The sequence below is a fragment of the Capsicum annuum genome, chromosome 12, assembly GCF_002878395.1.
Source record: "Capsicum annuum cultivar UCD-10X-F1 chromosome 12, UCD10Xv1.1, whole genome shotgun sequence".
Lineage (NCBI taxonomy): Eukaryota > Viridiplantae > Streptophyta > Magnoliopsida > Solanales > Solanaceae > Capsicum > Capsicum annuum.
In genome coordinates this window covers 200,837,418-200,851,477 of record NC_061122.1, presented here as the reverse complement: position 1 = coordinate 200,851,477, position 14,060 = coordinate 200,837,418, and positions in this window count along the sequence as shown.

The window sequence follows — 14,060 nt, the reverse complement described above, 5'->3', positions numbered from 1 at the left end:
GAGTTTTCTCTTCTATGAACTACATAAAAAATGAACTCTGCAATACCATGGGTGATGAATTTTTAAATGATTGTTTAGTTTGCTATGTAGAGTGTAAGATATTTGCATCTGTAAGTAATAATGCTATTATTCATCATTTTCAAAATATGAAAAGTTGTCGAGTACAGTTATGATTGGTGTACTATGATTAGAAGTCTTTTTTTCTGAATTTAGACTTATGACCTAAAATCTTTTTTGCATGAAACTTGTGACTAGAAGTCTTTTTTGACAATGGTAATATTAGTTGTAGTTTTATTTTAATGTTGCATATAAATAGTTATATATTTATATTATGTCATCATTAGCAAGTTATATTTAAAAAAATTAGAGCACCCACAACCTTTAAATTCTGGGTCCGCCACTGATAGGTACTGATGGATTTTTGGGATTTTAATGTTGTCATACATGTAACACATTGATTTTCCTTGAAATCCACCACTTTGGAACAATGTTAATGGCAGATGCATGCGTGCAATACCTCATACTTGAATGACACTTTATTGCCTTATTTTAGTGATGAGTTGATGGTTGGATGTTACAAATTTATTTCAGAATGATGCATTTAGCTACTACCATTAGTGGCTGAAAAATGGTCTTTTTTTCCTTTAAAACCATTATAACCTCCATTATCTATCTTTTTATGCCTAATAATTTATGTAAGTTCTATGGCATTATTCTTCCTACTTAATATCTCACTATTTCCTCATTTATTAGATGAAAGAAATATACATCTATATAAAGGGTGTCTTTTTTTTGTGTTGTAGATAGATGAGTGGTAGTATATTGTGATATATGAGGAATAAGATAAAGAATAACAGAAAATGTAGAGTCTATAAAAGAGAGTTATTATATTAGTGAATGAGAGAGTTGGGATAATAAAAAATATTCAAAGTCTTTAACTATATTCACTATACAAAGAGAGTAATTATATGTTGAAGGAAGGTGCTTTTGTGGTGGAGCTTTGGACTCTTCAACTAATCCGAAGTTGCTTGAGTTGTACATCATAATGGGCTATTGTATCCTAGAGGGGACAAGTCAAGATCTGATACTACTGGATCAGTGTAAGTTATGCCGCAGTGGGCTTGAATCTTCTTAAAGAGAGCGAGATATCTATGCCTTAGTCAAGAAGGAGATTATCTTATTTTCTTCATTTTTGTTTATTTTTATTATTTTATTGTAATTATGATAATTTGTGGTATTTTACGCCAACAATTCTAAGGTGATTCATGTTTTCTCATAATTTGAAAAAATGTGGATATTAAGATGGAGATCTTAGCATCTCAATGTCACTAGTCTCTTCAAGAGATGTAAGGGAAGTGATGAAGGGTAAAGTATTTTCTACTTTCTCAACTCAAGTGAAGAAAAGGTAAAAACTTTTCTACTTGTTGCGGAGGAAGATAAAATAAAAAATTACCTAATATTTTTCATGAATAAAATGATACTATTTTTCATGAAAATAATTTTTGTCAAATTCTTAAAATGGCGCGGGGGGGGGGGGGGGGGGGGCTAATGAAATGAGGAAAAAGTGACTTTTACATTTGTGAGAATGCTTTGAAATAATAAAGTGTTAAAAGTGCATATATTAGTCTTGAAATGAATCACATATTACTATATGAGTTGATGTCTTTGGCTCTAACATGCATGTTATCAAAGAAATGAAAAATTGAGTGAGATAAATTTCATTCTTGGAATGAAAAAACTACCCTGAAACATGTGATAAAATTTTTCTTGACATGTCACATTATGATGAGAAATTGTGAAATGCAATTTTGTTGATTGTAAGAGTCACACAACTTCTTTTAAAGCAAATATGTGAAAGTGGTGTAACAAATAAAAATGAAGTTTGCTAGTATAATTAAAAAAATAAAATATGTGGCTAACTACACTTAGCTTGATTTTGTATACGCAGAAAAAGTATTTAATAGGCACAATCAAACAATGCATATTTACTTGGTACAAAAGTTGAGGCTTGTTTTACAAAAAAAATAATATTATGACTATACTTAAAAGTATTTTATGATGCAAATGAGAATACTTGGTGCTATTTGTTTAAATGAAGAAAAAAATTTATTACTTGCTAACTCTATCATAGAGGTTGAACTAATTATTTTAGCTTCAACTAGTGAGAAAGTGAATTGACCAATCACTTTATTTTGAGAAATTGATTTCTCTAATTTCGAGTTATTGTGATAGAACTAAAATTTATTGGTAGAGTGTAAATTATTATTATAATGATAAATTCAGACCATATGAAGAAAAACAAAATATTGTGAGAACATATCGATCAATACTATACCAATATTAATTGTGTTAACTTTGTGATAATCTTCCAGATTCATAGACTAAGGCCTTAGAAAGAAAATAATCTGAAGCACACCAAAGGGGATCGAATTAAAGATCAAAAACTTCTGAGTGATATATGAGGAAACTCAATCTGGGGACTAGAGATCCTATAACAAGGTTCATTGGGAAGACTGAATCATATGATGACTTGTTGTGAATGCACTATTATTTTATCTCTCTCTATGGTGAGTGCATTTTGTTCCAGTAATGATTTATGAAGGTTGAGTCTAATAACTCTTAATGGAATTCTGTATCTCTTATGAATAGGGTGTCAAAATTACAGGACCACCCTCGATAAATTTCACCTATGTGAGTGTAATACCCCGTACTTTTCTTATCTTAGTTTAGATCCTAGTGTGGCAAGAGTTAAATTCAAAAGAATATAACTCTTGATGCGTATAGAATTTTTCATCTCTAGACCCACCAATGTGTAGATAATTGAATTATCTTTCCAACGATACCAATTTTGCCTCAATTCGATACTCGATTAAGAAGTTATGGCTATTTTAATGAAAGCATTAGAGCATCGCGATAAGCATCGCGTCGCGGAGAAGGAAAAATTCATAATTGTCCAATTTCTAGTGGAGCACCATGATTAGCCCACGTCACAGAGAAGTTCCACTTCCCGTTTGTCATTTTCCAGGGGTACAACATGATTATGCCGCATCATGCCAGAGGCCAAAATAGCACTCGTCCCTTTTCCAGTGAGCCACCGCGATAACAACGCATCGCGGTGGGGCCAAAAATTGAGACTTTCAGTTTTGAGTTAAATTTTTTAAAGGGCAATTTAGTCTTTTCTCAAGCCCTCAAATCGTGAATAACAGAGAATTAAACCAATTCTAATCCTAATATGCTCACTTTTCATCAAAATTACTCTCCAAGGAAACCCTAGAACTCAAATCTTAATCCCCAAGAAATTCAAATTCCACCATTCTTTTTCCAAGGTAACTCAAAATTCAAGATTCCCAATTCAAAAATATTCAAGAATCAATCTTCAAAAGCACAAATAGGAACCTAAAGTTCAAGCTTCTTCATCTAGTCATCAATTAAGGTATGTGAGGTTTTCAACAAGGATACTTCTTTCATCCTTGTTCCCAAAACTAATTTTTAATTACAAAGTTACATGATTTTGTATTATTATCCATGAATTTCAATTTAGGGTTCATACCCAAATATAGCTATTTGAAGATTATAAGATTTTAAGTGATTTAGAGGATGAATTGCATGGCTATTTTCGTATTCTCATGCGTATGATATAAATTTCTAGATTTAGAATTGAATTTTAATGCTTTCAGTATTAAGCATGAACTTTATTATGATTTGACATGAATTTTATGCATGGTTTACTAAGCCCTAGTTTGAATGTTGATATTTCAAGAATGACTATGCTTTAAGCATCCTATGACTAGTTATTTTCAGATTTTAATAAAGATTTGATCTTTTGATCTTAGCTTAGAAATGGAATTAACTTTATAGTTTCATTTACAGTTTAAATTAATATATATACAGTTGGATTTTACTAAACCATTTATATTAGTTTTAAAGTGGATTTCCTATAGAATGAGCATACAAATTAAAGAGAGTAGTATTTAGCACCGAGTTGGGTATGTTTACATGTCCTAGAACTACGAGCCAACGTAGGTACAGATTATCAGATTATTCCCATTTCTATATGAATGACATTTGTAGATGTGATCACTTAGATTAGGTTATACTCCTTGGCAAGAGTATGGCACCTCTCCCCAACGTGAGGTTTTCCCATAAGAGAACTTGACGTTGGACTCCATGTTAGCTCACATGGTTTATGTCAGTTAGAAGAACCTCCCTACATCCTACAGAACAGAGTAAAGACTAACAAAAAAGCTTTTAGAAACTAAGTGTATAGGTTCACAATTTTATTCATATATTATTTTATATAAGTCATTAGCTACTAGATTTTAGTTTTCAGTTTACAAATATAAAAGTGAGTCCTTCCTACACTTAGATAGTATGATTTCATGGTAGAATGCAAGTGCAGCTTTTAGAAACTAAATGCTATAACTCACTAGATTTATACAACATGTTTTGCTACTCATTATCATGATTCTTGTTTTGCTACTCATTATCATAATTCTTAGTTTTCAATTATTCAAGCTTATGTGAGTCATCTATAGTTAGAATGCATTATTTTATAAATTCTGATGATTTTGAGATATTATTTTACTTATGCATTCACCCCCATATACTTAGTACAATCCAAAAGTACTGATCCATATATACGTCTATGTGCTACATTGTCTCATAATGTAGGTTCAGGTGCTCAGTTTCAGAAGTGTGAGTGATTTCAAGCATCTCCATCTACATCCCGATAGTTAGTGAGTCCTCATAGTTCAGGACCCAGTCATTCAGATTTTCTAGTTTATTATAGTAGTTGATTCAATATTTTTTAGTCAGTTCGAGTCAGTTGGGGACTTGTCCTAGTGGCTCTCTAGTTATTAGTAGTAGAGGCTTGTCAGACTGCTAGATATGATTTGGATTTCTAGTATTGATTGATTAGATTCTTGGGTTTAGTATTTTCATATATTATATTTAGACGGTTTCCGCTTAGCTCATACAGAATTCCACATTTTAGCTTTGACTATATATCTACATTTGCTTTATTATGAGCTTCAGATTTAGTAGAAGGCTTACAGGGTTATCTTGAGGCTACTCATAGTCTTGAGCTCCATGTGACATCCCGGGACCCATTTTTGAGGCGTTACAGTGAGTGTGAATGTGGGTCGCTTTCTATGAGAATTGAGCTTATTCTAAAAAATGCTTACGAAAAATCGAGATAACACAAGGCCATAATATGCAGGCTATTAAAGCTTAGGTCAAAACCTTGACTATTGTGTGTAGACATTAATACTTTATTTTCATTAAGCAGTCATAGTTTAGGTCTGAGACTACTACTAACTCTAAAGTAAAGCTTACTACTTTACTATGTGGAGATTTAATGCAGAGCACACCTTCATTATGCATAGTAATCTCCCTTCAACCAAACTGGTGAAAGCTCACTTATTAATATTAAAATAAATGAGGGATTGATGGATTTTAGGTATTTTAATATTATCATAAATGTGTCACATTGATTTTCCTTAAAGTGCCACCACTTTGGAACAATGTTAATGACAATATTAATGGTCGATATATGCTTGAAATACCTCACACTTGAATGACACTTTATTACCTTATGTTAGTGACGAGCTAATGGATGGATGTTACAAGTTCATATCAGAATGCTGCATTTAGCTACTAACATTAGTGGCTAAAAAATGGTCTTAATTTCCTTTAAAAACATTATAACCTCCAACAATTTAATTTTCCACTATCTATCACTTTATGCCTAGTAACTTATGTAACCTTTAAGGCATTATTATTCCTATTTAATATCCCACAACTTCTTCATTTACTCGATCGAAGAGATATATACCTATATAAAGGGTATCTTCTTTCTTGTGTTGTAGATAGATGAGCGGTAGTATATTGTGAGATATGAGGAATAAGATGAAGAACTAGAGAAAATATAGAGTGTATAAAATAGAGTAATTATATTTGTGAAAGAGAGAGTTGAAACAAAGAAAATTATCCTAATTCTTTAACTATATTTGCTATACAAAAAGAGTAATTATATATTGAAGGAAGGTGTTTTTATAATGGATCTTTAGACTCTTCAACTAATCCAGAATTGGTTGAGTTGTACATCATGGTGGGATGCTGTATCCTGGAGGGGACAGGTCAAGAGTTGATATTCCTGGATCGGTGTAGATTATGCCGCAGTGGGCTTGAATCTCCTTTAAGAGAGCAAGATATTCGTGCCTCAACCAAGAAGAAGATTATCCTAATTTCTTTGATTTATATTTTTTTATTATTTGAACTGCAATTATTATAATTTGTGGTATTTTACACCAATAATTACTCTATCGAATTCCTCTTTGATGATCATGTTTAATCACACACATTATCTAGAAGTTTAGGCTACTTCCTTTGCTCCTTCTATATAATGTTTGGATTGATTGGTGGACTGGTTCCCAGAATAAGTTTCAAAAGTTCCTCCTATAAATCCTTTACTTTTACTATGATTTATAGTGCTTTAAATAGCCGTTTCTCATCTAATTAAAATAGATGAAGATATTATATATATTTCCTTTTTATAGATATAATGGTGTTTTGATCAACTTGCACACACCTTCACTATTTTTTAAGTACCTTCATCATTGATATTGGAAAATTCAACTAGTTAGTTCTAATTAGTTAGTATTGTGTACATTTCCAATTTTACTATTTCATTGATTTATTGTGCATTGAGTTGGTTAGTTAGTTACTCAAATAATCGAGTGGTGAACTGGCATCTTAGAGTGTAATGTAACTAAGCTGAGAATCTTATTGATAGTTCTAGAGGTCATGCACTCATCTATATATAGATATCTAACTGGATCAGTGTAAGGCAATGGGACAATTTTCTATAGACAACTTGCATTTTCTCTTATTCTGTACAATGAGAGCTTGCATAGCCATAGCTGCCCTGTCATGATTCAAACCAGGGCCTGGCAATGATGGGAATCCCAAGCCAACCAACGCCAAAGATGACCCCCTTAGCTTTACCTCAAGAGCACAATAATAATAATAAACTGCGGAAGCTAACCAGAAGAATAAGAGATATAACAATTAAACGAGTAAGTCTTTGAGTCAAAACTAATTCCATAAGAAAAACCCCAATACTATCTAGAAAGCCTCTGAACAAATATACCAATCAAATTGTGACATGCCCCCAACTAGGCCAAAATAAAACCAAAAAAAAGTATTGAAATCATAAGAGACTAAAAGAAAGTTGGCCTTTCGAATGATAGAGGGCTTATAAATTTAACAACTATCTAAGATGAATTTTGAACCACCTAACACTGCGCAAGATCAAAAGAAAGGCCCTCCAAACCTTCATCGTGAAATAATTTAGCATCTGGGGATGGTCAGTACGACGAATACTGGCATGTAACCCAAGTACAAAGATAAAATATACAAGTACCACACCAGTAGTAAAGCACATGAATAAAATATATAATTATCAAAAATTAGTCATAAAACAGGATGATGGGGTAGGCGACACGGAACATGAGACATGAATGTTTACAAAATTTAATCCTAACTATATACCTCGTACCGACCTAAAGGCACCATGGGCTATATGGGTTTGGCTCCCCATGTTGAAAGGGCCTCAGTCCATGTTAGTTGCATTGACCAGAGAAATTTGGCTAAAGCCAACAATAGTTAATTAGCCTCCCAAAAATATACTGTGCAAATTGACACAATAGTCATAGACCCCTAACGTCGGCAAATGTAGTTTCCAGTGTTGGCCCTCCAAGGATTACACCTTCTCGGTGAGCTACACAATTTTTTTTAAGGCCTATTAAAACTAATTTTTACATACCATTAACCATGAAGTCATTTATTAAGGCATTTCCAACTTGGTATCTTCATACCAAAAAACTTGCAAACTATTCCAGTTATGCCATACCGTATCCATAATTTATTTAATCGTTAGACTCTAATTTCTATTTAAAAATCGATAACCAAAGCCCAAGGGTGTTTCTAAAACCTTTTTACCAGTTAATGTTATGCAATTTTTCAAATGACAGTTTGGACACTATAAAATCCTTGTTTAACAATTAAATTATGGTATGGGTTGAGGTTCAAGTCATTATCATGCAAGAATTCATAAACATTATGAAACCATATTGCCAAATTTCCACCATTACCATGAGACACAAATTCAGTTCACAATCCACCATTTAAATCATGAAGAAATCATTAAAATAAGAAAAAATAAATATAAGTGTAAAACAACCGAAAATCCTCAACCCTAGTTTGAATCAATCATTCAAGAACAAGTAAATATCAAGCAATTTGATGCAATAATACAATAACTAAAATAGGGAGTATCCAATATGCCTTTTGATGGAGTGAATTCAAGAAAAGCTTGAGTTTAAGGCCTTGAGTGTTGAATTCTTGAGAAAACCCTTAGTTTCTTCTCTTGAAAGTTGAAAAGAGGAAGAACAATGATAAAAGTTGATAACTGATAAGTAAATAGGAGTTAGGAAGTGTTTAAAGTCATTTAATACAGCAAAAGACTAAAAAGCCCTTTCCCCAATTGAAAAAATAATGAAACTGAGTGATTTTTTCCCAAAGGCATGGCATGTTGCTATCACAGAGCATAGGTAGCGTGGTATGCTATTATCACAGAAGGCACCTGACGTGGCATGCTGCTATCATGAATGGCACCTAGTGTGCCACAACCTTATCGTGGACCTTCCTTAATTTGGGGTCCCAAAATAACCTCGAACGCTTTTTGAAACTCTTTCCAAACAACCCTTTAACATCCCTTATCATGATTCAATTCAAAAATTATCATTAAATACAAGGGAGGGTCTAAAATAAATTTGTCAAAATTTTTGGGGTCTTACATTATCCCCTCCTTAGGATCATTCATCCATGAATGAGAGATTAGGACACCCTTAGCATGATAATAGGAAGAACATAGGGGGATTCACGAATAAAATTTTAAATGCATCAAGAGATGAAGTGACATTCGTACATTAAGCACTTTTATCAAACATTGGAAACAAGAATGGGTATTTAACTTTTATATCCTCTTCCGATTCCCATGTAGCCTCTTTTGCATTTTGATTCCTCTAATGCACTTTCACCAAACTTGTTTCTTTAGTCCTCAACTTCCGAACTAGCCTATCAAAGATTTCAATCAGGGTTTCCTCATTGGACAATGAATATCCTCAATGGTCACCAGTAAGGAAGAATCACCTACACACTTTTTGAGTATGGATACATGAAAAATGGGCCCACCGATAATTCCAATTCATAGACAACATTCTCAGTGCTTCATACAATTTGATATGAACTAATGTAATGGGGATCAAGCTTCCCCTTTCTCCAAATCTCACATATCCTTTCATAGGATAAACATTTAAGAACACCCACTCATCAACTCCAAATTCCAGCTTCCTTTGTCTGACATCTGCGTAAGACTTTTGACGACTTTGAGCAGTCTTAAGTCTTTATCGAATCACCTTTACTTTCTCCATAGATTGATGCAAAATATGAGGCCCAAACAACCTTGTTTTACCCACCTCAAACCATCTAATCAGAGACCTACACCATCTACCATAAAGGACCTCAAAAGGGGCTATTTGGATACTGGAATGATAGCTATTATTATAAGTGAGCTTGATAAGTAGAAAATAATCTTTAAAATCAATCATACATGTCATTAACATATCCTACAAAGTATAAATAGTATGCCCTGTATGTCCATCTATTTGAGGGTGGAAAGCGATGCTAAGGTTTAGTCGAGTACCTAACCCTTTCTGAAATGAATGCCAAAAATAAGAGGAAAGCTACATACCATGGTCTGAAATAATAGACACCGAGGCCCCATGCAACTTGAATATCTATCGAATGAATAACTTTGTATAATTCTCTCCTGAGTAGTTAGTTGGCACAGGTAAGAAGTGAACAGATTTGGTCATTCTATCCGCAATGACCCAAATAGAATCATACTAATTTTGAGAATGCAGAAGACCCATGATGAAGTTCATATTAATCATTCCAACTTCCATATGGAAAATTCAATATATTGAGACATGCCACCAAGCCTCCAATACTCAATTTTGACTTGCTGACAGACCATATACTTGACAACAGAATTTGCCACATCCTTTTTCATATTATTCCACGAGTAAATTTCTTTCAATTTATGATATATTTTTGTTGAACCGTAATGATTTGTATATCTGTATACATGAGCTTTGGTCAATATCCTTTCTCTCAGCCCATCTACATTAGAAACACATAACCTTTCTTGATATATCAAGATGTCGTCTTCTCTAATTTTGAAAGCCATAACGTTCTACTGACGCACACCATCTTTAATTTGCATAAGTATGGGATCCAGGTGTAACAACCTGGATCTGGTACCCAGAATGCTACACGGTGCTCATGACCCCGAAGGACCACAAGCTAACCCATGACTAATATCTGTACCTGTATACTACATAATATACTATATGATTGCGGAAACATGAACTGAAAGGCCATAAGGTTCAAGACTGTAACATAACTGATAAATATATAACATCTGAATGGGGTATGAAATACCTAAAACAAAACTAAAATATCATGATAGTCTGGAAAGCCTCTAACTGATTGAACTGTCTGAATGAGGAGTTGATGGGACAAGTCCCCAACTACCTCCAACTAATAAATTACTTAATGAGATAATAAATAGATGATCATTTCCTCGAGAGATGAGGACTCACTGCTAACTTTAACTGCTGAGATTGGAATGCTACTGATGCTCTGGAGATTATACTTCTGAACCTATGGTATAAGACACCATACCGCAAATGCGTTAGTACTTTGAATGTACTGGTATGCATATGAGGTAGGCTGAATGCATGTGGTTCGTGTGCATGAACAATACTAGCTAAGTGACTAATATGAACGTGAGAATACATGCATGAATACATAGTAACTATATCTGAGATCATAATAACATAAATTTACTGATAACTAACATGGCTGATAACTAAGTTCTGATGACATAAGTGACTATATCTAACAGTCCTAAATCTGGTGGAACTAGCTGAGTTCCGTACTATATCTGAGATGACTGTATCTGATAGTTCTGAATTCTGTAGAACTATCTGAGTTTTATTACTAAAACTGAATGACTATATCTGATTGTCCTGATTCTGTAATTGAAACTATAGGAAGTAGTTATATAACCGATATTCTCCTAATACACCATTATGGTTGAGTTGGGGTCCAATCTGTAACCCCAATTGGAAGGGTGTCAATACCGCGTCACTGGTAAGGACAAGCTGTGGGTGACCCTCGACTGATAATGTCCCCTAAACGAAAATGGTAGGACCCTCATCTGACAGTGTTTATTCACCTCATCAACCCTTACCAGACAGTGTTGATGTCTCAACCTATACTGGCTACATAGTTCTGGAATGCAAGGATGACTTCTAAGAATCACAACCTCATCTGACAGTTTGTGTTCCCATCCGTGGGTTCACTCGGTGCTAATTCCTACTCCCATTTGAATAGACTCTAAAAATGATTAAATGAAATAAACTGAGTCGAGTTAAATAAGTTTCGTTGACTGACAAAATGCTACTGATATCTGAAACTGACTAAAATTACTGAGATTACTGAGTGTTCTTGAGTCATAAGACTAACTGAATTCTACTGAACATTGCTTGACTTAGGATATCTTGGAAACATGACGCTGATTCTAGGCACACAACTATATTTTTTGGGTACAAGTACCCCCAGGACTCGATAGAAGGAAACTGACAAAGCATGATTTTTTTGCGTACAAGATCCATATCAACAATACATAATCTAATAAGTTGTGGATTTCACGAAGTACATGGTTATCATCCATTTTATCAAACACCTTGCATGCACAATTTAGAGCATAGGTGAAATCATCAAATTACACATCATATGCAACTAAATTCATGGATTTTATCTTGCATATTAACATAATATCATGAAAAACACACAAGGACTCCATCTTTGAAATCAATCAACTTCAACAACATGATTACAATCAACCCACAACATAAATACCACGATTTATAGATAAAAATAAGATTCTTGAGCTTCATAGATGGAAGGAATCCATGAATGAACACAACACATACCTTGGTTCATAAATACACGAAGATTGACAGAGGAAATTCTTGATTTTAAATCTTCTATGAAAAGCCCTAGGTTGTTCTTGAGAGGTTTTTGAGAGAAGAGAGTGTATTTTGGATGAAAAGTGGTTAAATCATGTGTTAAGGGGTTTAAATAGGGGTGAGAAATTGACCCTTTTAATCCTGGACATGTCTTGTAATTTTAGTAAAAATTTCCCGAATTGGACCCTTGGCGCGACGCGGCGCTATCGCGCTGTGTCACTGGAATTTGACAATTGGGACACTGAGGGATGGAACGATGCGGAGCCATCATGTTGCCCCTTCTCTTACGACCTAAAACTTTGGCGCGACACGGAGGAAATCACACTGAGACACTGGAAAAGGACAATTGCCATTTTAGCTTGTGGCGCGGTGCTCCACTGACCAATATGGGGCTGTTGTACTATGGGAACTTGAAATAGTCATAACTTCTTACCCGGTTATTGGATTTAGGCAAATTTTATATCGATGGAAAGCTTATTGAATTTTACAAATGACAAAAAGTGAAAATCTTAAAAATACCACGTGTACAAAAGTGGATTCATCTTTCAAAGAAAGCTCTTAATATTTTTGAGATGATTTCAAGATAGGAAAAGGTACGGGGTATTACACCAGGGCCTACTTTTTCTTGACTCATCCCCATGAGACACTTTAACTACTTCTTGAACAATTGCCCCATCCATCCTCAGAGTCCAAAAGGCGAGCTCCTAAATTGGACAGTCGGTAGATATCCTTCACCAATCCTCTTTTATCCTCCTCAACATGAGATAAACTCCACATGGACGACCTTCTAAGAGAATCAACAACAATATTAGCTTTACCTGGGTGGTAGTGCAGACTCATGTCGTAACCCTTAAGCAATTCAAGCCACCGCCTTTGCATAAGATTCAATTCCTTTTGCATAAACACATACTAGAAGCTCTTATGATTTAAATAATTATGCACATGCACCCCATACAAATAGTGATGCCAAATATTAAAAGCAAAAACCACATCTGCATAATCTAGGTTGTAGTCCGGTAATTTCTCTCATGAACCTTAAGTTGTTTAGAAGTGTAAGACACCACCTTCCCATACTATATCAAAACACAACCCAGTCCCATATAAGATACATCACAATATACAATGAACCCCTTAGTACCCTTGGGTAGGGTCAAAATAGGAGCAAAAGTCAACTTATCCTTCAATTTTTCAAAACTACCCTCACAAGCATCAGACCTTAGATACTTTACCTTTTCTGTGTCAACCTTATAATAGGGAAAATAATAGGTAAGAAACTCTCCACAAACTTCTTATAGTAACCTGCCATGACCAAGAAGCTCCTAATATCAGTTGGAGTCGTGGGTCTAGGCTATTTCTTAACCGTCTCAATCTTTTATGGATCACCTTACTCCCTTCACTGGATGCAACATGCCCAAGAAAAGTCATAATACTTAACTAAAATTCACACTTAGAAAATTTTGCAATCAACCGCTGATCCTGTAAGGTCTGCAACACAATTTTGAGGCAATTTGCATGATCCTCCTCACTTTTGGAGTACACTAAAATGTCATCAATGAAGAGACTATAATGAAATCTAAAAACTATCTGAACACCTAATTGATAAGATCCATAAAAATAGTTGGTGCATTAGTCAATCCAAATGACATAACCAAGAAATCATAGTGGCCATAACGGGTTTGAAAAATAGTCTTGGGAATATCAACCTCCCTAATCTTCAATTGGTGATAGCCTGAATGAAGATCTATTTTAGAGAAACACTTGGCACACTGAAGTTGATCAAAGAGGTCATCAATTCTAGGAAGATACTTATTTTTCCTACTAACTTTATTCAACTGACGATAGTATATGCACATCCTATGAGACCCATCTTTCGCATGAAAACTATAGGAGCATCCTAGG